This window comes from Cyprinus carpio, chromosome A9 (assembly GCF_018340385.1).
Source record: "Cyprinus carpio isolate SPL01 chromosome A9, ASM1834038v1, whole genome shotgun sequence".
NCBI lineage: Eukaryota > Metazoa > Chordata > Actinopteri > Cypriniformes > Cyprinidae > Cyprinus > Cyprinus carpio.
In genome coordinates this window covers 26,742,684-26,766,416 of record NC_056580.1, presented here as the reverse complement: position 1 = coordinate 26,766,416, position 23,733 = coordinate 26,742,684, and the positions used below count along the sequence as shown (strand labels likewise).

The following is a 23,733-nucleotide window of genomic DNA, read 5'->3' as shown; positions in this document are numbered from 1 at the left end:
AACCACTGATTTATACTATTATAGTATTTATTCATATTTGAATTGATTTCATTTTTTAGTAACATTATATGCTTTTATAATATGTAGTTATTTTTTTTTCCCCTGTTTAGCTTTAAATTAGATTTATTTCTGTATTAGTTTCAGTAATTTTAGTACTTATTTTCTTTAGTTAGTAGGTCAATGCAACATTTTTCATTTAAGTTTTTCTTCTAATACTCTTATTTTATTTTATTTCCACTTTTTTCAGTCAACAAATATTATTTATTTAATGTGTGTTTTTTTAATGTCGCAATATGGTATATGGTTTAATTTTTTATCAAGTGATATTAATTTGCACATGCAGCATAACCAAGTGAAATATATATGTACACACACACACACACACACACACACACACATACACACACACACACATATATACACACATATTTAGATAAATCCTGCAGTTCATACGACTCCATAATATACATTTAGAATGTTTTCTAGTTAGTATCACATTTTATGCAGTATTGACATTCTCACTGTTTTTGTGCGTAAATACTGCTGATTTTGTTAGTTATTAGTGTTTACCTTTTATTAAAAGTGTATCTTGTTTGTAAGTTTAACTGTAAATTATGAGGAGAGCTTGTAGCTTCCCCAAAACACAGCAAAGGTTGTGTTTAACCTTATAAATCATGTGTCACGCCAAGCCATAAAATGCAGCCTTGAGAGCGCCAGGTCTCATCTGCAGGAACTGTAGCCTGGAATAATTATATATATCTGAGGGTGATGTCATTCTGCCGATGTGTGCGGCCGCCTGGCTGTGTGTCTGAGTAAACATAAACGCACCCTTGATATATTCCATACTCTACATCAGTGTTAGGAAGAGTCAGAGGCCTGCGAATAACAGCATGAAAATGCCAAAAGAAGAAGAATGTGTTTGTGAAAGGTCACGGGCAGCATTCATAAAGCAGACCTACTCGAGGCATGCAAATTATACAGTGATGTTTACCGTGGTACCCCCGAGGGACCCTTTTTGTCCATGCAAAGAGATCCATAAAGAGGACTAATGAAATTTTCAATCTGTTTAGAGACTTTAATTTGCTATAAACACTGAATAAACATAAATTAGAATAATTTGACACGTTGTATAAAATGCAAATCGCTTGTCCAGACTAAACATTGAAGCCTGATCATAAAACCAATAATATGTACAAGTCATATTTCATCTTAAAAAATAAATAAATACTGTATATGTATAATATTTCATTTGGATTATATACAAATTTTTAATCTGTAAGGTTTTTTAATATTTTTGTCTTGTATGCTCACCAAGGCTGCAAAAATACAGTAAAACGGTAATATTGTGAAATATTATTTCAAAATTAAAATAATGGTTTTCTATTTTAAAACACTTTAAAGTGTAACTATGATCATTTTTTCAGGATCCTTTCATGAACAGAAAGTTCAGAAGAACAGAATTTATTTGAAATTGAATTTCTTTAAATGTATTTAATGTAAGTTTTAAAAGTATTATAATATAAATATAAAGTATTAATTTCTTTATTTCTTAAGAATATGAAAAACCCTGTTTTTAAGACCATTAAGGATTTTTTTGCATTGAGATATTATTTTAGGACAATCAGCACGGTTTGCCATAAAATTCTTATTATCAAAATCCATGAATTTATCTATATAAATTAATAAATAAACAAAACCAACATTGTCTATTCAGTCTGTAAAATATGATAAATAAAATGATCTAGTTTTTGTTGTACTACCTTTAATGTATGCTGACTTAACTGAACATGATTTAATTTCTTTATTTTTGTTTGTTTGTCACAATGCAAATAGTCTAATATTTCAGTAGGCAACTTTATATTAATGCACAACATTTATAATATAAATATTAATTTATAATCTAAATTTATAATAAGCAATTTTGCAACAAGTAGCCATCAACACACATTAGTTCCATTAGAAAAAGATCTGTTGTAAGATGCTTGAAAGCTCCTTGAGAACAAACCTAACATATGCCATTATGGCGTATTAAATTTGCTTGACAGTTAAAATGATACACAAAACACAACAGATACACAATATAATGGCATATAAACTACACTCTTGTGATAATTACACTCTATTTTCCTATTTTACTGCACTGAATATTGCTCTATTATGTCTTTAGATCCATTTGCACTGAAGAGTCAGTGATTCAGAGACCTACAAAAGGTGCAATCCAGTAAACATACACAGCTAATAAATCTTTACTATTGTGTGAAGATCATTTCGGTTGAGCAGCTCTCATTAAAAGATGGTTTACTAAGTAAACTGTAGTAAACTCTGTCGGTGCAGGACTTGAGAGGTTTTTTTGGAGAACAACAAGCAAGAAAGTCGAACACAATTAGAAACAAAGGAGCCCATTTAAATAGTCGCTCTTCTACATTGGGTGCTTTATGGAAATGAGGCTTCATTCCTGCTTTGTACATTTGTTAACTTGCTGTTGCCTGAGGCTATAGACATCAACTCTCTCTCTCTCCTTCTCTCTCTCTCTCTCTCTCTCTCACACACACACACACACACATGAAAGAAGGAAGACATATCTGGCTGCTGTTCAGTACCCCGCACACGGAGCCGACTGCTGCAGCTCACATTGATCTTCTCCAGAACAACAGTGCAAAAACACACTGTTCTTCCATCAGTCGCTGTGTGCAAACTGAAGCTGTGAACTCAAATGACTGGCATATGGAACCTGATCCAGGATCTGTGCTTGAATGCATTGCTTTCTATATCAAACTCCAGCTATAAACAAGTGTTCTCATTTTAAAGGTATAGTTCACCCAAAAATGAAAATTTGTTGAAATATGTACTCCACTGCTCTGCAGTGAATGGGTGCCGTCAGAATGAGAGTCCAAACAGCTGATAAAAACATCACAATAATCCACACCACTCCAGCCCATCAGTTAATGTCGTGTGAAGTGGAAAGCTGCGTGTTTGTAAGAAACAAATCCATCAAGACATTTTAACTTAAAACCATCACTTCTGGCCAGATATGAATCCATAATGACGCTTCCTCCAGTGAAGTCCTTCCCCTGTTGTATTTTGCATTGCATTGATTCTTTACTGAAGGCTTCAATAGTTTTGTTGCATGCATTCACATACAGTAATGAGATCTGCAAATTAACTGGACTGACTTTAAATGTCCACCCTGTCATGGACAAATAAACTTGTATATAAATCTTGCAGTAATCAAGAATGTATTGTAATGTGTGTGTGTGTGTGTTTCTTAAAAATCTAACTTACGATAAATGTGCAGACAATTACCATAACTTTCAGTCAAAGCTCTTGTTTTTGAGGGACACACTTAACCCACCTTCAGTTAATTAACAAAACAAAAATATTCTTCATTATTATTTAAAATATGAAATTTATCTTATTTATTATTGATATTATATTGATATATGAAAAATATATCAATATTTAAAAAATGAAATTTAAAAATGTATTTAAAGTTAATTTGTTAAATTATACAAGCTATAACTAAAACCTATGGTCATTACGTATACATTTATCAATAATCATGAGATTTTAAGACATTTCTTTAAAAAGAGTTAATATAAAGACATATTTCTTAAAGCTATAGAAATTCTATTAAAATATATATAATTAAAATATAGGAATATTTAATATTTATTATGTAAGGATTTTTTTTTTATATACTATATATATATATATATATATATATTATATATATATATAATATATATATATATATATATATATATATATCCCTTACTCATACTAACTTTTCTTTCAAGACTCTGCCGGGAAGTGAAATGCATGAAGCACCTCCATCCCTGAAGATCTGAAAGATGATGGGAGTCCAGAACTTACAAAAGGTTGAGATCCACGGGTCTAGACAAGCCAAATTCAATAAGCGCAATTTCCACACGCTGAAAATGGCAGAAGAGGGAACGGAAGGAACTGATTTGAAATGTACACAAACTCAGGGCAGGTCTGAGTTCCACATTTAGGCTGTAATTCGATCTTAGAGAGATGCAGAAAAGGAGTTTAAACTTTGCATCTCCGCTGATCTGCTCTGCTCAAAAGCTCATTCCAATCACGCACGTCTGTGGCATAATCAGGTACTTTCACCCTCGTGTCAATCACAATGCACACCTGAATTATTCATAAAACTATATTTTATTTATGTATGTATTTCCCGAATGCCACTGAAAAAGTTGGAGGAGTCGAGTTCTCTGACAGACAGCGATGCACAGCACCTTGCAAAGCAAGCGAGGCTTTCATCTTTAATACAAGCGCTGGGAGACTGAGGGTGTCGGGGGTCTACGCAAGCCTCAAACACACACACACACACACACACACACACACACACACGCTCTCATTATTTATTCACTTTCTCCAATAGATCTTCTGGTATTTTCACATGTAAAGCTCTTCGGTGTGATGTCTGGGAAGATCTTTGAAGCAGCTCTTGTTTATGTTCCTGGCACAAAAGAAATTGTCTCATTCATAACGTAAACAATTTGTTATGTCTCCCTTCAAAAGAAAATCTTACCTTAGAAAGTTGTAGGGCTATTTTTAACTTTTTTTATCATTTAAAAATGTGTATGATAATGCAGTTTTCTTAATAAATATCATTACATAGTAGTTTCCCAGAAAATATTACCCTACATGTTTTGAAATGTTTTATGAATGTTTTTGAAAACGTGTTCAAATTTTGGTTAGTTTGATTGTAGAATGTGGTTTTCATTCTTGTTTATTATTGTTTCTAGCCAAAACAAAAACTATTAAGTTGAAGTACTAAATTAACTAAAATTAAAAGAGAAATTAGAGTTAAATAGAAATATTTAATAAATAAATGATAATAGAAATATTATGATGATTAAAACTAATGGCAAATTACAAATGGTAAAAGCATAAAATTACTAAAATTTAAACTAAAATTAAAATAAATATATACAAATAAAAGCTAATTCAAAATACTAATAAATACTAAAATAGTATATAAATAATACTAAAATAACAATAAATCTCACAGTAAATATTTTTTAACATTTAAGTTATTTTTGACTAACTTTTTTAATGATATACACCCTTTTCATTTAAAAGGTTATTCGTTCTTAAATATCTGATTTAGTGCCATATAGTGACTCTTTAAAAGTAGCAAGCAACAGTGAAGAAACTGCATTATTCAAAAGTAAAGTAACTTAATATTGTAATGTGTTGCTTTAATGAATTATTAGATTTTTTATTATTGCTTAATGTGGTATTAATCAGGTTGTTCACTTTCAGAGTTAAGTGATGAGTGATTTTAATGTTACTGTGTCAAAAAGAACAATACATTTGGTTCTGCATATCAGTTACACTTAAAGGGATAGTTCAACCAAAAATTTATTCCATTAATTACACACCCTCTCGTGGTACTCTCATGAACGTGCGTCAAAGACTGACATGGTAGAGTTGAAATTGTTGATTAAAGTCATTATTTTTGTTTTCTTTGCACACAAAAAGTCTTCTCATAGCTTCATAAAATTACGGTCCAACCACTGATGTCACATGGACTATTTTAACGATGTCCTTACCCTCGTTCTTGGCCTTGAATGTGGTAGTTACGTTGCTGTCTATGCAGGGTCGGAAAGCTCTCGGATTTCATCAAAAATATAATTTCTTTCTTAATTTGTTTTCTGAAGATGAACGAAGGTCTTACCGGTTTGGAACGACAAGGGGGTGAGTAATGACAGAATTTTGAAAGACATTTTTGGGTGAGCTATCCCTTTAAGCATAATAATATATAAATAATCAGTAACACACAAAAAAAACAATATCTGTCAATCTCTACAGAATATGAATGGGATTTTGGATTTTATTCTGGTACTGATATTGCATTCAATGAATAGAAACTTCTATATACAGTATATATATATATATATATAATATATATATATATATATATATATATATATATATATATATATATATATATATATATATATATATACAGTAGAGCGTTCTCATTTTCCCCAAAGAAATTCCACAAAAGTAATTCTATGACTTTCCAAGAGAGGAAAAAACATAGAGAGATTGATTGTGTTGGTCAAAAGAGCATCATCACAGTCTGTGAAAAGTGTCCATACTCGACGTGCAAGATAAAAAAAATGTCATCGGTAAGATAATAACTCCCTTATCACAAGTGTATCACATATGTTATACCACACAGCACACAATTACTATTCAGCATCTGTCATGTTAGAGCTCTAACAGAGGCTTCCATTGCTGACTGGCAGCTACCTCACAGACTGAGTGCGTGCGGTCTAAAATTAGACTGGAGTCTGTGTGGGTTGAGACAGTGAGTGTGTGTCACCCAAAGATGACTAAACCGTCATTCATGCCAGAGAAACGCAGTCCAACTGAACAACCCGAGTTTCCAGACAGCTGATAATCAACGAGCCCGCTTCATTGTTTACCACAAAAAAGTGCTCAGAGGAAGATTTACTCATGAGGGTGCTGCTCAGTATTAATTAGAAGTGTAACGGCAGCAGTTTCGTATCTGGGATATTAGGCAGATGCGCAGTTGCCGCGGTGGCCTCCGTGTGAACAGAGATGTGGTGTTTAGAGTGAAGAGCATCTAATGACGTTCCCCTTTCTAGCAGCGGCTGAGTTTGCTGCCTGCAACCCGATTCTGTCAAACATCACAACCATTTCAAGGCATTACCTCACCGGATAATCCTGCGAGAGACGTGCACCGTGTTTCACTGGGTTCCAGAAGATTAATTGTGGATTTTGTTTTGAAGTCTAGCTGTTCTTTATTTATTAATTTACTCACTGACTTGTGGGAACCTAAAACTTCCTGGCAATATTTGTGTTAAATTTGAATTGAAGTAGGGATGCAGAATTACATTTCTATTTGGAAATTCAAAAATGAATCAAAGAAATTAATTCCTGCTTTATTTATAACTACTGTAAATAGAAACACGATAGATAGATAGATAGATAGATAGATAGATAGATAGATAGATAGATAGATAGATAGATAGATAGATAGATAGATAGATAGATAGATAGATAGATAGATAGATTTTTTTGATGCACATCTAGAGATACATTTGTGTGCACACTTGAGTAAAACTACAGCTGCAAGTTACTGCTGAAGGTCCTTCTAAAGAAGAGGCTATTCTCACTGGATAGAAGGGTGACGTGAGAATGATTATGTGCTTAATGTGCAGAGACGCACTCAGACAGGGACACAGCGGCAGTCTGGATCTGTTCTAAACATCAACAGTGAATCATAAACTGTGATGCGGTGGGGACAGTTATATTCTCTTTGATAACAACTGATGGCTAATTAAGATTTATAACAAATTATCTGCCAGTTTTAATGTCACTGGAGCATCAGTCCAGCTACGGAAGACAGCGCCAATTAGTATGTTAGTCATTCATATCTGAAGGACTGATTGTTGCAGCTTGGTTGTCACTAGTGCAGATATTACCATACGGCAATTGTCTTGCAGTACAGGTTTTTCCAGTCATATTAAAATGGGTTTCCATAGAGATTGGTGCAGATTGGTGGGCTTTTCATACAAAAAGCAGTATTAATCACAGATTTTCTATATTATAAGCAGTGCTAGTCAGATATTGGTCAGAATGATTAATCATGAAATATTTATCATTTTTTAGCATATATATAATTATTTCATGACATAATTAATTAAAGATAAGTCTTGTGCAACGTTCTGTGGCACTTAGTTAACCATCAGTTATCTTTTGTTTTTAGTTATTTGCCAAGTTTTGCCATTTATCCTATGGAAAAATACAATTCTAAATACAGTAACGTAAAGTACATATATAAAATGATTCAATCTAATTAAAAAATAACATAAAACATCTATATCTGTATGTGCTTTTGTATATTTGTATGCTTATTTTCAGTGGCATTAGCTTAACAACCTGTGACAGAGAACTATTGCATTGTTGTCTATGTAGCAAATCAAATAATAATAATAATAATAATAATAATAAATAATAATAATAATAATAATAATAATTGTATATATATGAAAAAAACGGTTTTTTTTTTTTGTTTTTTTTTTTTTTTAAATATGTATAGCTTTGTTAAACTTTGTTAATGGATAAGCAATTTCTGTTTTCATGTGCATTAATAATCAATTTTGGGTTTATTCCAGTTTAACAACTTTATATATATATATATATATATATATGATATTATATATATATATTCATTTATGTATGTATAAAACATGTAAATACTGCATGTGCTTGTGTGTGTGTGTGTGCAGTTTTTTTATTTTATATGTATATAAACATGAATACTTGGGAAAACATTGCAATGCACTGATACTAAAAAATAAGATGTTTTTGAAAGTAACATTAATGATTATGTCACATTATAAGCTTCAAAGCATTCATGTTTCATCTGGATCAATTTTCCTCTCTATTCCCTCTCTTCTTCCGCCCCTCTTTCTCTTTCAGTTTTTGCATGTATGTTAGGCAGCATTGAGTCTGCTACACAAACAGACATACTGAAGTAATTCCACACTCTGATAATTAGAGCTGCACAATTAAAATTGATTATTAAACCACAAAAGGCTGCGATTTAATTAAGTGGTGTGCTGCGTACTTCACAGTGAATGGACAACACTCTGTTCTGTCTGTAAACAAAACCAACTCCAAACATCAGGAGAAACTGATCTATACATCTGAGTGTGCTTCAATTATAATGTGCATTCAGAACACAAAACACCTTGGATTCATTTTATTTTCCTATTTGCGTAATTCTAAATGCAAACAGGAGCGAAAGAAATGAAATCTTTGCAGATTTTGCATTCTACATTAAAATTAGCATCAATCATTTAGACACGGTGATGGCTGTTAGATTGACCTTTATAGATGATCAGTCATAATAAAAACAACAAACATATTTAACCACTATGCACATAGCAATTAGGGCAGGTACTGTAAACCCTGACCAGAATAGCTCTGAATGAGAAGTAGGATAATTAAAAGGCAGCGTAAGTTTTATTAACGCATCTCTTTTATGCTTGAAAACAAAAAGCTGTCTGTGTTGTGACATCCGCTGTGACGGCATTCCAGACGCTGAGATAAACTGTCACACCTTTAATGATGATGGCTCTCAATGCTGCTCTGTTGAATTTCAGTGATGTTACTGAGAGAGTAACTAAATAAAAATAACTAGAGCTTTACATTTTCTAAAGACAGTGCTAAGGTGTTCTGGGTGGTTGCCAGGGTGTTGCCAAGTTGTTGGTTGTTATGTTGGTTGTTATGTTGTTGCTAGGTGGTTTTTAGAGTATTCCCCATCATTGCTTTAGTTTAGTGATTATTTTACCACTGTGTTTTTTCCCATTTTTGTCCCAATATTTGCTTTGTAAATCTAATTATTCTTATTTTTTCCCTTTGTAATATGTCGCTCTTGTTGCGTTCTCCTGTTGTTGACTTCTCAGGTTTATTCATTTCATTTTAACTGTATTTGATTTGCATTAATTATATATATATATATATATATATATATATATATATATATATATATTATTTTTTTTTTTTTTTTTTTTTTTTGCTTTAATGTCTGTAAAGCAACCTTACGTGTTAGAATGGAGCAGTGTTACTTTAATATCACTGAGCTAATATTATAGTTTTTATTCATAGTTTGAATAATTTTTTTTCCAGTTTTCATTTTAATTTTATTTAAATTTTTAGTCATTTTGTTTTGCTTTTTTTGTCATTTTTAGTAGTTTTGGGGTTGTTTTATATGTCTATATAGTATTGATTGATTTATTTATTTTTTAATTTATTTATTAGTTTTAGTTTTTTAGTAAATAAAGTAACTACATTAAAATGAGAAATGTGTTAAAAATACATTTTAAAAGGTTTTAATTTTAGTTTCAGTTTTCATTAACTATAATAACCCTGGAACAAAGCTACATAAATAATAATAATAATAATAAAAGTGTCTAAGATATCTAAAATATTCATATTCATGATAATAAAAAAAGAAATAAAATGATATATATATATATATATATATATATATAGAGAGAGAGAGAGAGAGAGAGAGAGAGAGAGACACACACACACACACACACACACACACACACACACGGTATATTTCCTTATATGGCATAGACATCAATTCACAATGTTGCATCTTCACTAGCACGCTGCTAAGCTAATGCCATTGAAAATAAGCATAAAAAATAAAAAGCACATACAACTATAGATCTTTCATGTACATTTTTAATTAAATTGTTTTATATCTGTACTTCACATTAATAATTGTAATTTTTCTTGCTTCAGCAAACATTTTTTTCCAAGAGAGATACAAGTGATGCTGCTTAAGAATTTGGTTAAAAGAAGGTCATTTAGAAGGCAGTATAATTTTCTCCTATTAAAAAAGCAAAACAGCACACCTCTCCTCAACAATCCACAAAATGTAAGGCATCTTTTAAGTCTGTACCACAAACAATGCAGAGAAGTTTGATTAAATCCATAACTCCCATATAAGCAATAGTAATGCTACATAGAAAGTAGAGCCCGACCGATATGGATTTTTGGGGGCCGATGCCGATGCCGATATTAACTCGAAAAGAGCCGATTTATAAGCCGATATTTTGGTTTTGAAAATAAACTGGATATTAGACCCATTTCCTATAAACTACACTTACACAACATTCAATAGCAAAATATCTGCCTGTTCTATGTATGTGGGCTGTATAACCCATTTTCCAGAAGGGATTATGTTAAAAAGCCTTAGATTACAGTCTCAATGACTAAACAATTGCACGTCAAAAGTATATATTTTTTAATGATCAAAAGAACACTGCATTAGAGGAATCTTTGCAGAAGTAGTCCCACACTTTGCTGCTACAACGTTCCACCTTTTTTTCAGCCATCTGTAGGGCAGAAAGAGAGACAGAGAAAGAATAAGCATGTGTATTAATAATATCACCATGTATCATTACTCATGTCATCATTAGAGTTATAATAATAATAAACAGGGATCTCCTACATAGGCAAAAATGAGAAATATAGAGAAATATATATATATATTTTTTTTATTTGTCAAGCAATAGGTATTACCTATTACCTACTTATATTTAACTATATTATTACAACATTTTCCTCTTATGTCTGTAAAGCTGATTTGAAACAATCTGTAAAAAAGAAGGGAAAAAAAGCGCTTGTTCAGCTCACATTTATTTACATGTCCCCTCTGGTTTAATCATTTCTGACGCACCTACTGTAGTTACTGTAACTACACTATATTTGCTCTCACAGACACATTTACAACGGACCCGTATATCTTCTCCTCTTCTCTCTTTGTGCAGTCTGAATCAAAACATCGTCATGCGCTGGCGAACGTAAAGTTAGCCTACTGAGTGTTACCGGAAGATTACGGAATCAATTCGAAGTTGAATGGTTAACGTTAGTGTCATGAACACACCGCTGTCAATTTTGAGAAGAACCACCTTCAAACAAGTTAATAGCAAGCATTTAAGGGGCCTGCTAAAAAAAGGGCTGCTAAAAAACAACAGTTGTTGTTTTTTCGAGGCACGCTGTACATAACTTCTAGTCATTGACTACACGCGCCCCCCTGCCACAGTTACGCAGTCATTATGCGGGAAACACTGCAGATATATTTAGAATAAGTTAAACGCTAACGTTATAGTTTGACCTCTTATTAACGTTTCGCGCTCTTCAACTGATAAACATGGTATTAGCTTTGTGGCTAATCTAATATAGCAATGCATTAGCGGCTGTAAGTGATGTTACAGAATATTTAGAAGTGATAATGATAGGACCGTTAGCTAGAACTACCACACTGTTTTTATATACAGTGTATGAACTAAATCTACAATCATTTCGCATGACTAACGACAGACTCACCGTCAAAAGAGTACATCTCCGTGGCTCGGCTGATAGCTTTCTTCTGTAGTGGATTTCTGGCGCTGTTGTCAACTGGGGAGTTGCAGAGCTCCCTCTGGTGGGCAAACTATGCAACACTCATAACATGAGTGAAGCATGAGACTCTGTTTCTCATGTTTCATCGGCCGTTATAAACGCCGATGCCGATTTAAATGCAATTAGCTCATATCGGCCGATAATATCGGCCGGCCGATATATCGGTCGGGCTCTAATAGAAAGCAGCGCTGAAGAGTTTGAGAGCCGACAGTGAAATGCACGTGACCTCAAGCTACTCAATCAATAACCCTCATGCCACATCACGCGGACGTCAAACATGCTGTATGAAAGCATCAAATCATTCGCAGCATGGGAAATGGAAGAGCAGCGGGTCACGGCGACATATTATCCATCATTTCATTTGTGTGCGTGTTTGTGTTTGCTCTGTATTCTATGTAATTGCACGATGCTCACTCAGAAAAAAGCAGTGCACTCTCTCTTAGACTCATAATAGACAAGACACGGACCGAACATTCCATACAGGTGTCATGGCAACCGGTCATGGCTGAATCTCGGCATATGAGAGAGAGAGCGAGAGAGAGAGAGAGAGAGAAAGAGAGAGAGAGAGGGACCGATGAGACACATCAAACACTGCTCGTCTCTAATTGATCTCTAAGAGTCTTTCTGTCACCAACAAAAAGCTTCTACTGACTGAATGAGCATCTCAGTTCAACTGATGACACTATTAAATAAACAGAGACGGGCAGATTCTAGTCTTAAATGACAGACTACTCTATTTGAATGTTTAAATACAACAGTGCATAAAGGAATGACATACACTTGCCAATAACAGTGAAATTAACTGTTCTCAATGGCCAACCATTTCACGTCTGATAATTTAGTTGGAATCAAAAGTTGTGTTACAATAATTTTACTGTAAATAAGGCCGGGGATGTACTATACACAAGCACAAAAATGCAAATGTCAATGCAGTGCATGCACATACTGTTGTGTTGATGTTAACAGTCAAATGTATACACCAATAAAACTAAAAACATGCTAAAAAAAACAAGTTTATAAAATGTAGGTTCTTTGCTCTGCCATAGGTGCAGATTTTTAAGCTAACACATACATAACAATGAGTAATCAGAGTTTTGTTCACATACTTGCATGTCGGACCTAAGAATTGTTCTGATAACAGATCACTCTGAATTATAATGTAGACACAAGCTTTTTCTGTAAAGGTGCTTTGAGTTGTGTATTGTGAAAAACACTACACAAATTAAACTGAATTGAATTGAATTCTTGATTAATTTCAAATTTTAATCCCTGGCAAACTCAAATATTTGTGTCATTGTCACATTTTTAGAATGCATATTATATAATATATATCCTTTTTTAAAATAAATATGAATATAAAAATTATATTTTAAATTAAGTTATAAAATTATAATTATTATCTATAAAATTATATATTTTATAGGGCTGTCAAATGATTAATCACGATTAATCACATCCAAAATAAAAGTTTTGTTTACATAATATATGTGTGTATACTGTGTATATTATTATGTATATATAAATACACACACATGCATGTATATATTTAAGAAGAATATGTTATGTTTATATATATTAAATATATTTATATATAATAATAAAATATAAGAATATAAAATATATAAATGTATATACATGTAAATATTTTTCTAAAAAATAAATTTATGTGTGTGTATTTATATATACATAATAAATATACCCTGTACACATACATATATTATGTAAACAAAACTTTTATTTTGGATGTGATTAATCGTGATTATTCATTTGACAGCCCTAATATTTTATATTTGTTTTGTATGTATAATATTATATATCATATTTTGAATGAATTTAATTTTGTACAATTTTATTAAATTTATTAATATATTTATAGCGGACAAAAAATATATTTTTATAGGCTGTAAAAATCTGATTATATAAATATGAACATACAGCTGTGAAAATATATAGAATAAATCATAGAGAGTGAGAGAGAGAGAGAGAGAGAGAGTGAGAGTGAGAGTGAAATATATATAATAAAAATACAACACTAAGCATGACTTCTTCCCTATATATACTAACACACACACACACACACAGACACACACACACATATATATACATATATATATATATATATATATATATATATATATATATATATATATATATATATATATAAATATATATAAACACACATAAAAATATGATGCTAAAAACAGCTATTTGCTTTTTTTTTTTTTTAAACAGCTATTTGCTGGGTTAGTACAAATCTGAACTACTGGCCCAACAGGCCAAGTCCTGCATTTTATAATGGATGTTTAGAAAGTTAGCGGTGCAGTGTAATATACCATGCATCTGAAAGAATTCCCATATCAGAGACAGAAATGTAAGCATGGACCCGTGCCTATTAAAACACAGTCCAGAACTGAGGGTGCAGGAACCACCCTTTATGTTTCACTTCACTACCACAATATTGCTGCAGCCTGCAGGCTGGAAACGGCTTTGTTTCTCCTCATTGCGTTTGCTCTGTATATCAGAAACAGATTACGGCATTCTTTCTTCCGCTCATTGTTTTTTCTTCCCTTTTCGGTCCGTTTCCTGAAGGCATGCATGCATGTTGTAGTACAAAGTGCATTCATCAATCAAACTGACACTTCTATCTGTCCAGCAGCTGCTGGTTTTCCTCTTCCACCAGGGCACGAGCTTCCTTGACCTTTTACAAGGTGTCGTACAAGTCCATATTAACAGATTGCCAGCTCACATTTATATGCACAGCCATTCCAATACAAAAGGGAAGCAAATTGATATGGCTGCATGCATGTAAGTGCATGTGTGAAGACATCATGCGGAGAGAGACAGAACGCCGGGCTGTTATCAGGGAAAACGGCACACCACCTCTCCTGTGAATCTTTAATGGACGGGATTCTGTGCTCTGGCAGCATTGCCATCTGTGCATGTGTTAGAGCCATGCATGGAAGATTTAGTTATTCAAATGACCCATCTTAATCAGCCTCTCCTAGCAGACTAGAAATCCATTCTGTAAATGTTGCCGTGTCCTTTGAGTGTGTCATATAGAGTAATTAAATCATGTTCCCACGGGGAAGATTTGAAAGGATAAACAGATGCAGTCAGCAGTGGTGTGAACACCGAAGCTCTTGGATCATGATCTGAAAACATCTGAAAGGTGTGTAGGCAAGGCTTGCGTGCTCAGCTTTGCTGCGTTTGAATGTGCAGGAGTCGTGATTAAAGCAATAGTTCACTCAAGACATGGAAACTATCAGCATTACACAGCCTTGTGTCAATGAGAGCCGTATTATTTTCTTTCTTCCTTGAAACACCAAAATGTAAGTCATTATTCACTGAAATATTATTTATTGTTGTCATTTATCATAGGGTTCGTTTTCTCAATCAGTAGCCTATTTTTCAAAAATCAGTCTTGTTTTCTGGTGAAGACATCAATAAAACAAGACAAGAATTGTAGATGTTGTGTTTTTTAATAATTGTTTGTGTCTAGAATTGAATTTTTTTTGTTTTTGTTTTTATTTTATTAATATTATATTATATTATATATATTTCTTTCATAATTTATTGATTCTCCTTAATTCTTATTTTATCTTTTATATTCTCCTTTCTAAAATAGCCTACCACTTATAAACATTTATAAAGTCTTCCAGTTTTGTGGACTTTCACACAGAGATCAGTCACTAGTCAGGTGCTTATAATTACACAGAAAATTGGGGCCACACAGCATTCGACCCCTGGATTTACAAAACTCATTTCAGTTTTAAGATGTGTTTTCTCAACATTTCAACATTGCAACAATTACTGATGAACACATTCATATTTATTTGAATCATCACTCAATGTGTTATTTAACCATGTATTACTATGTCATTTGAAGGCTTTTGTTTTTCAAACACATTCATATATTATTTCTTATTTTCATGTAATGCAGGGATTCCCAAACTATTTTGTCAGTAACCCTTGACATTTTAAGGTAATAAATTAATAATTAAGTAACACATGTTCACGGTTCTCCAATGTTGGTTAATGGTCACATGATATGCAGATAAACAAATAAAATATTTCATCTTTTTTAGTAGTTGTTTTATTTTGATTTTAAAATTATTTATTGTAATTTTTACATTTTTTAAATTTAATTTATTATTAGCCTTTCATTAAACTCACAAACCCCCTACAGTTCCTTCATGAACCCCAGTTTGGAAAACCTTGATGCAGTGTAATATTTAATGCACTTCATGTTGTTAATAACAATGACTGGAATATATTTTCTTTCTCTTTATTTTTTTATCAATATGGTAAAAGTTTATCCGGTAACACTTAATTTTGGGACCAATTCTAACTATTAATAAGCAGCAAATTAGGAGTTTATTGAGACAAAAGTCATAGTTAATAGTAAGAATTAATCCCCAAACTAAAGTGTAATCAATTATCCTATTTAGATCAATGTGATAAACGAGTTAGGTAAAAAGTAATCCATAAGTTATAAAAAAGTAGTCTGATTATGTTACTAACCACAATTTTTGTCGTAATTTGGAATCAGTAACGGACTACAATTTGTAAGTAATCTACCCAGCACTCTCTCTCTCTCTCTCTCTCTCTCTCTCTCTCTCTCTCTCTCTGTCTCTCCTCTCTCTCTCTCCAGGCGGACCTCTCTCTCTCTCTCTCTCTCTCTCTCTCTCTCTCTTCCAGATTTAATTAATTCTGTCAAAAAAAAAAGAAAAAAAAAAGGGAGCTTTAGGAGCTTCAGAAGAGGGTAAGAATAATGAATATTACATTTTGCCATTTTGTTGAATTTTTGTTCACTGTTCATCAAGTCTTAATGAAATATATAAAACATCATCTTTTGTGTTATTATTATGGTGCTTTTCAAGTTTTTAACTGTTCGGCAGTATAAAACACTGTCACTTTTGTTGAATGGAAAAGAGCAGCTTGAACTTTCTGTCAAATGTCTCATATTAATTTTGTAGTTCAAGATCAGCAAGACTGTATGTGAGAAATGACAACATTTACATTTTGGGAGGCACTATTTCTTGAAGTATGTGTGCATGATATTATTATTGAATACATATTTCTGAAGGTGAAAGTGTGTAAGTCTGTATATACAGTAAGACTGTGTGGGCAGATTTTGCAGTTTTCAGAAAATTTTCCCAGAGGAAAAACAAACCCTGACGAAATGTCCTCATCCCCATACATTATAAGTAAAAAGAACATTTTCTGAAGAAAAATCTACACAAAACTCACTGCTGCAATGTTAATGAGTCCTGGCTGTTTGCCATGACATTGCCATGCTGTTGCTAAGGTGTTCTGAATGGTTGTTAACAACATATTGGTATGCAGTCGTTAGAGTGTTCTAAGTGGTTGCTAAGGCATTGCCATGCTGTTGCTATGGTGTTCTGAGTGGTTGTTAACAACATATTGGTATGCAGTCATTAGAGTGTTCTGAGTGGTTGCTAAGGCATTGTCATGCTGTTGCTAAGGTGTGTTTCTGAGTGGGTTGTTAACAACATATTGGTATGCAGTCGTTAGAGTGTTCTAAGTGGTTGCTAAGGCATTGCCATGCTGTTGCTAAGGTGTTCTGAGTGGTTGTTAACAACATATTGGTATGCAGTTTTTAGGGTGTTCTGGTTGGTTGCTAAGGCATTGTCATGCTGTTGCTAAGGTGTTCTGAGTGGTTGTTAACAACATATTGGTATGCATTCGTTAGAGTGTTCTGAGTGGTTGCTAAGGCATTGCCATGCTATTGCTAAGTTGTTGTTATTGGTTGTTGTTAACAATTGGTTGGTATTCTTTGTTTGTTGTTGTTGGTTGCTAAGGCATTGCCATGCTGTTGCTAAGGTGTTCTGAATGGTTGTTAACAACATATTGGTATGCAGTCATTAGAGTGTTCTGAGTGGTTGCTTAGGCATTGTCATGCTGTTGCTAAGGTGTTCTGAGTGGTTGTTAACAACATATTGGTATGAGGTTGTTAAGGTGTTCTGGTTGGTTGCTAAGGCATTGCCATGCTGTTGCTAAGGTGTTCTGAGTGGTTGTTAACAACATATCGGTATGCAGTCGTTAGAATGTTCTAAGTGGTTGCTAAGGCATTGCCATGCTGTTGCTATGGTGTTCTGGGTGGTTGTTAGTACATTTGGGTGGTTGCTAGGGCATTGCCATGCAGTTGTTAGCACATTACTGTGCGGTTGCTAGGTTGGTCTGGATGGTTGCAAGTGGCTTTTTACCACAAACTGGCGTTACATGCAGTTTTGCTAAGGTGTTCTGGGTGCTTTTGAATTTGGGTTGCTGTTAACACATTGGTATGCAGTTGTTAGGTGTTTTGGAAAGTTGGCAAGCCACTGGCATGCAGTTGTTAGCACATTGCTATGCGGTTGTTAGGGTGTTCTGGGTTATTGCCAAGGCACTACCATGCAGTTACTAAGGTGTTCTGAGTGGTTGTTAGGGGGTTTGGGGTGGTTGCTAGGGCATTGTCATACAGTTGCTAAGGTGTTCTGAGTGGTTGTTAACAACATATTGATATGCAGTCATTAGGATGTTCTGGTTGGTTGCTAAGGCATTGCCATGCAGTTGTTAGCACACTGATGTGCGGTTGCTAGGTTGTTATGGGTGGATGCTAGGGTGGTGACATGCAGTTGCAAAGGTGTTCTGGGTTGTTGTTAACACATTGGTATGCAGTTGTTAGGTGTTTTGGGTGGTTGCCAAGGCATTACCATGCAGTTAATAAGGTGTTCTGAGTGGTTGTTTGGGTGTTCTGGGTGGTTGCTACGGCATTGCCATGCAGTTGTTAGCACATTACTGTGCGGTTGCTAGGTTGGTCTGGATGGTTGCAAGTGGTTGTTACATGCAGTTGCTAAGGTGTTCTGGGTTGCTGTTAACACATTGGTATGCAGTTGTTAGGTGTTTTGGAAAGTTGGCAAGCCATTGCCATGCAGTTGTTATCATGTTGCTATGCAGTTATTAGGGTTTTCTGGGTGGTTGCTAGGGTGTTGACACAGTTGTGGGTTTCTGAGTGTTTGCCATGCACATGCATTTTTCTGAGCAGTTGTTAGTATGTAATACTTAATATAAGCAATAGTAATAATGATGCATTTTTTTAAGCATGACAGATGCTTAACAGATGTGGTCAGTGTATTCCCTTTGTTATGGGGACCAAATGTCCCCACAAGGATAAGTAATACCAGTAGTTTTAAATCTTGTGTTGACATTTTTTTTTTGTTCCCATGATGAAACAAGCTTATAAAATACAGTTTGTACACTATAAAAATCATTACGCCTATATAGAATGTCCTGAATGTGTGTGTGAATGTGTGTGTGTGTGTGTGTGTGTGTGTGTGTGTGTGTGTGTGTGTGTGTGTGTGTGTGTGTGTGTGTGTGTGTGTGTGTGTGTTTACTCATGCTGTGCAGCGCTGCCATTCTCAGCTGGTCTTCCTGATGTCAAAAGAAGCTGGTGGATTTGCAACAAAGGAAGTTCAAAACAAGCTGCAGCGGCACATTAAGAACCACAGTGTCTTTCTCTAGTTCAAAACAAGCTGCAGCGGCACATTTAGAATACCTCTCTCTACGTTGTCTCTCTCTCTCTCTCTCTCTCTCTCTCTCGCTAATACTTAATACAGCTTGGCCTCTATGGACCAATCTTTTCCCAATCACACCTTCTCCAGCTCACACTGCTACAGTCTTTAATTAGTTAAACTGTCACACAGTTATGCCATGAGTGTCCCTGAAGATTACAAGCCAGCTTCAAACTCACTCTAGTGAGCGATGGATGAACAATCAGTCTAACAGACCTGATTTAATTAAGCAGATTTAACGTATGACAAAAGAATGAATCAGAGCTGCCTTAAAAGCCATCATGAAATCTAACATTTCACAATCCAATCAATTGACAAAAAAAACAGCACCTTGAAAAGACATCTCAGCTGATTTGCAAAAAAGGTCTAATATTACTTAATTTGATGATGCTGGGTTCGAAAATATCAATAAAATCTTTTTATCATTTTATCATCTTTTCACAAAAGATGATTTTTCAATTTAAAAAAATATATATGTAAAAATTGGCTGAGAATTGAACAAACAGTTGTAATCTGGCTCAGAGGAAGACAGGAATCATGTCTTTTTGGGAGTTTTTCTGCTGATTAAGGTATAATGCAAGACTTATTCACCTTTTGATTGTTGAAAGCAAAAAATGCTATGAAATGCATCATATTTTTGGGAAAGTGATGGACAGAGTAAAACAGGCACTATTTTTGGAATCAGCACCCAAAATTTGTTAGAAATAAAAGTATTGGATTTCAATCAGCAAATATGTTGCAGGGTGGATAAAATAAGAGGAGAGGAGAGGAGAGAAGAGAAGAGAAGAGAAGATTTTGAGAGAGGAAGAGAAAGAGAAGAGAGAGAAGGAAAGAGAAAGAGAAGAGAAGAAGAAGAAAAGATAAAGAGAAGAGAAGAGAAGAGAAGAGAAGAGAAGAGAAGAGAAGAGAAGAGAAGAGAATATTTCCAACCTTTATTTTTTCTACAGTATCCTGTTTCACTAAAAAATGTGTCACATTACAGAGCTAAGATGGATTGCAAACTGTGACTTGATGTTGACTTGAGGGCATTTCTCCAGAAACACAAATGACTGATGACCCTCATCAATTATTAATCTGAACAGAGACATTATAAGCATCAAATTAGCTGAATTCAATGAATGCATGCTCAGTCTCGTGCTAGATGAAGTAAGTAAGAATAAATAGGTTGTTTTTTGTAAAAATAATGAAGCAATGTTTTTTTTTTGTTGTTATATTTTTTTAATAAGTGATGGAGGTGCTTTCGTATTGGGTTTGATTCCCATCGAAACCTGTAAAGCATTTTGGATAAAAGCTTCTGCAAAATGTGTGTGAGTAATTTTTATGTTGTGTTGCATTGTCACTGTAGTTGTAGTTTTCTTTTTAACCAAGCAAAAAATGTACAGGTAATCACTAACCACTCTGAGAGTCAAGAACATTTTACGAAAAAAAAAAAATATAAATAAAATGATAATAATAATAATTAATTAATTAAAAAATAATCAATTCTCTTACCTTCAATGCAGAATGGGACAGGCTTTAATATTCTGCAGAAAAATAAATAATTAAATGAAGGTGTATTAAAACCAAAATTGTCCATTACAACCATTAATAATGTTATGATAACAGGGAATCATAAAGTTCAGCATGACTGCAACCTGGATTTAATCTAACATTTTTTTTTTAAACCATCATTCTGCTTGCTTATTATTTTTTCTCCCTTCAGTAATGGGAAGGAGCAGCCATTACAGCATTGGCAGTAGAGTGGGCCGACGCGAACCCTTTATGAATGCTGCCTCATTACTGGAGGGAGTGTTCCCAGGGGAGGAGGGCAAAGCAGAGCACTGCCTGACACAGCTGCACATTCTCAGGGAGAGATGCCTCCTCTCTGGACCTCTGGTTCACTGATTTTCAGTGGCAGGAGAACGGGGTTGTGAGAGGGGTCACACACATCATTGCCATACAGATACTCCCTCATATATATATACACACACACTCACACACATACATACGCACTTCATGTTTATAATGCATTTACACAATGTACAAGATGTATGCATGCGCAATAAATCAACAATTTATACACTTTCCTAGGTAATCTATTTTTTTAATTACTATTATTGCTTTACATATACATATATATATATATCAGGCCTGCTGATAAAATATCTTCATTTAAAAAACAGTCTTCACGTGTAATGTTACATATATATTGGCTGACAGTCCTCAGGGTCTACAGGGGTCTTCTCTGTGATATCATTTCCTGTTTTATACTTTTTCCCCTCACAAGACAACAAATGGCTTCCTGTATGTTGGTTCATAACTTGACTTTTGAAATGTTACAGAAAATATATAAAAATATATTAAAACAAACCTGCTTACTGATTCAAATGATTATGCCAACACTTATTTATTTATTTATTTATTTATTTTAACAAATAAATTATTAAGTTAAGTCAAATACTGACTTTTACCCCTTTTCCTTTTTTTATTTTTATTGCTGGACATTTGAATAAAAAAATGAATGAATAAATAAAAAGGAAATTAATACAGAATACGAAAATTGAAACAATGTTAGTCACAGAAAAAGTGTATTCAAGTTATTTTGCATGAATTGCAGTTTTTTAATGTATATTTAAATATTTATTTGGACATAATAGCTTACAGTAACAATCTATAATTTAAAACTGTGAAATAGTCTAATAATAATAATAAATATCATAAAAATATATAATATAAAAGTAATGTATTATTATTATTATTATTATTATCACTTTTACAGTTTTTCAAGCATTTTCAGTGTTGTAGTCTTTAAATATCTAGAAAACAGTGAATAAAAAAGCAGAATTAAAACAATTATTAAAAATCGGTTCTACATATTGGTAATCAAATACTTAAATATAATCGTTAAAAAATATATATATTGATCGATATAAAATTCTTGCATAGATCAAACTGTAGGAATAAGACACCTTTATCTCGTTATCGCGTCCATTCAGAACTGACAATAGAGAGTAAACGGGAGACTTACCATTCATACTGATAAATCACCGTCAGATGATCGCGCGCTGCCGCCTCTTTCATCATATACTGTACGCGCGAGATAAAATCATACACACATCGCAGATTTTACTGCTAGCTTTACAGCGGAACGATGTTGATCTGCCGCAGCTACACCTCTGACATGAACGGCAGGAGCCGACAGAAGAAACAATGGTGCAGGCGAGCCCACAAACTACCAATCCTACTACTGCCAAGGCTTTGATCATGCATATTAATTAGGTTGTGCTGACGCTCGTGAGCTACCTTCCAGCGGAGAACGCTTGGCTCATGAATATTAATTAGGCGGTGTTGACGTTCTATTGTTATCGTCCAATGACTCAGCTCTGCTCTTGAATATTAAGAAGCAGGTATTCCCCGTAGTAGGATTGGTAAAGTGGCTGCTGTGGAGATTGAGCGTGAGCCAGCGGCCACTAGAGAGCCACACAAGTGTCTTCCCGAGGGATTCGGGGTTTCTCTCAGGCTGCTCTGTCTCCTGGGTTTCGGCCAATTTAATTGTTCCTCATAAAAACACGTGGGAGTGTGGCAGAGTGTTCAAATGGGGTTTTGCGGGATGTTGATGACAAATGCATTGTGTAGGGCGTTATAAAATCGACCCGCTTGGAAAGGTAAACTCATACAAGATTTTGTAAATTAGAAAATGAATTAATTTTTAAACAGGATTCTTAAGATGACACTGTATGCCATTTCCACTGAGCTTGATGCACCTAATAAATAAATGCAAATAATAAAGACGAATGATTCATGAAAACCTCCGCCTATAAAACTTATATAAAATAAATAAAAATAAAACATAAACATCTTAATTAAAATGATATACCATTAAAACAATATATAAGCTACAATAAAAACACAATGCATCGTCTAATGTGACTCAGGAAAAAGAAGGAGATTCATTATCAGTGAACTATAAACACGCCTATAGATATGTGTTCTTTGGTTTTCTTTATATCAGTATACATTTTGATTAACTTGACACACTTTTGATCAAATGTGACTGATTCTGTGTGACTTTAGTAATCATTTTTACTGGTTATTAAATACTGACATCTAGTGGCAGGGTTTAGGAATTGCACAAACACGATTTTTACAAGTAGGAGTGTATTTCCCCATTTAATATATATATATATTA

General features: G+C 33.7%; 1 protein-coding gene across 3 annotated transcripts in view; it reads right to left on the bottom strand.

The window, feature by feature from the left end:
• csrnp3 (cysteine-serine-rich nuclear protein 3) overlaps nt 1–22,788 on the bottom strand; it is a 58,737-nt gene extending 35,949 nt beyond the window's left edge. For 2 of the 3 annotated variants that reach the window (XM_042764304.1, XM_042764308.1), the window contains exons 1-2: nt 22,573–22,788; nt 21,057–21,088 (exon numbers count right to left, since the gene is read on the bottom strand). The gene's annotated coding sequence lies outside the window, so the exon portion shown is untranslated. The remainder of the gene's footprint in view (nt 1–21,056; nt 21,089–22,572) is intronic. The other variant, XM_042764303.1, reaches the window with a different exon arrangement.
• Between the last annotated feature and the right edge of the window lie 945 nt (nt 22,789–23,733).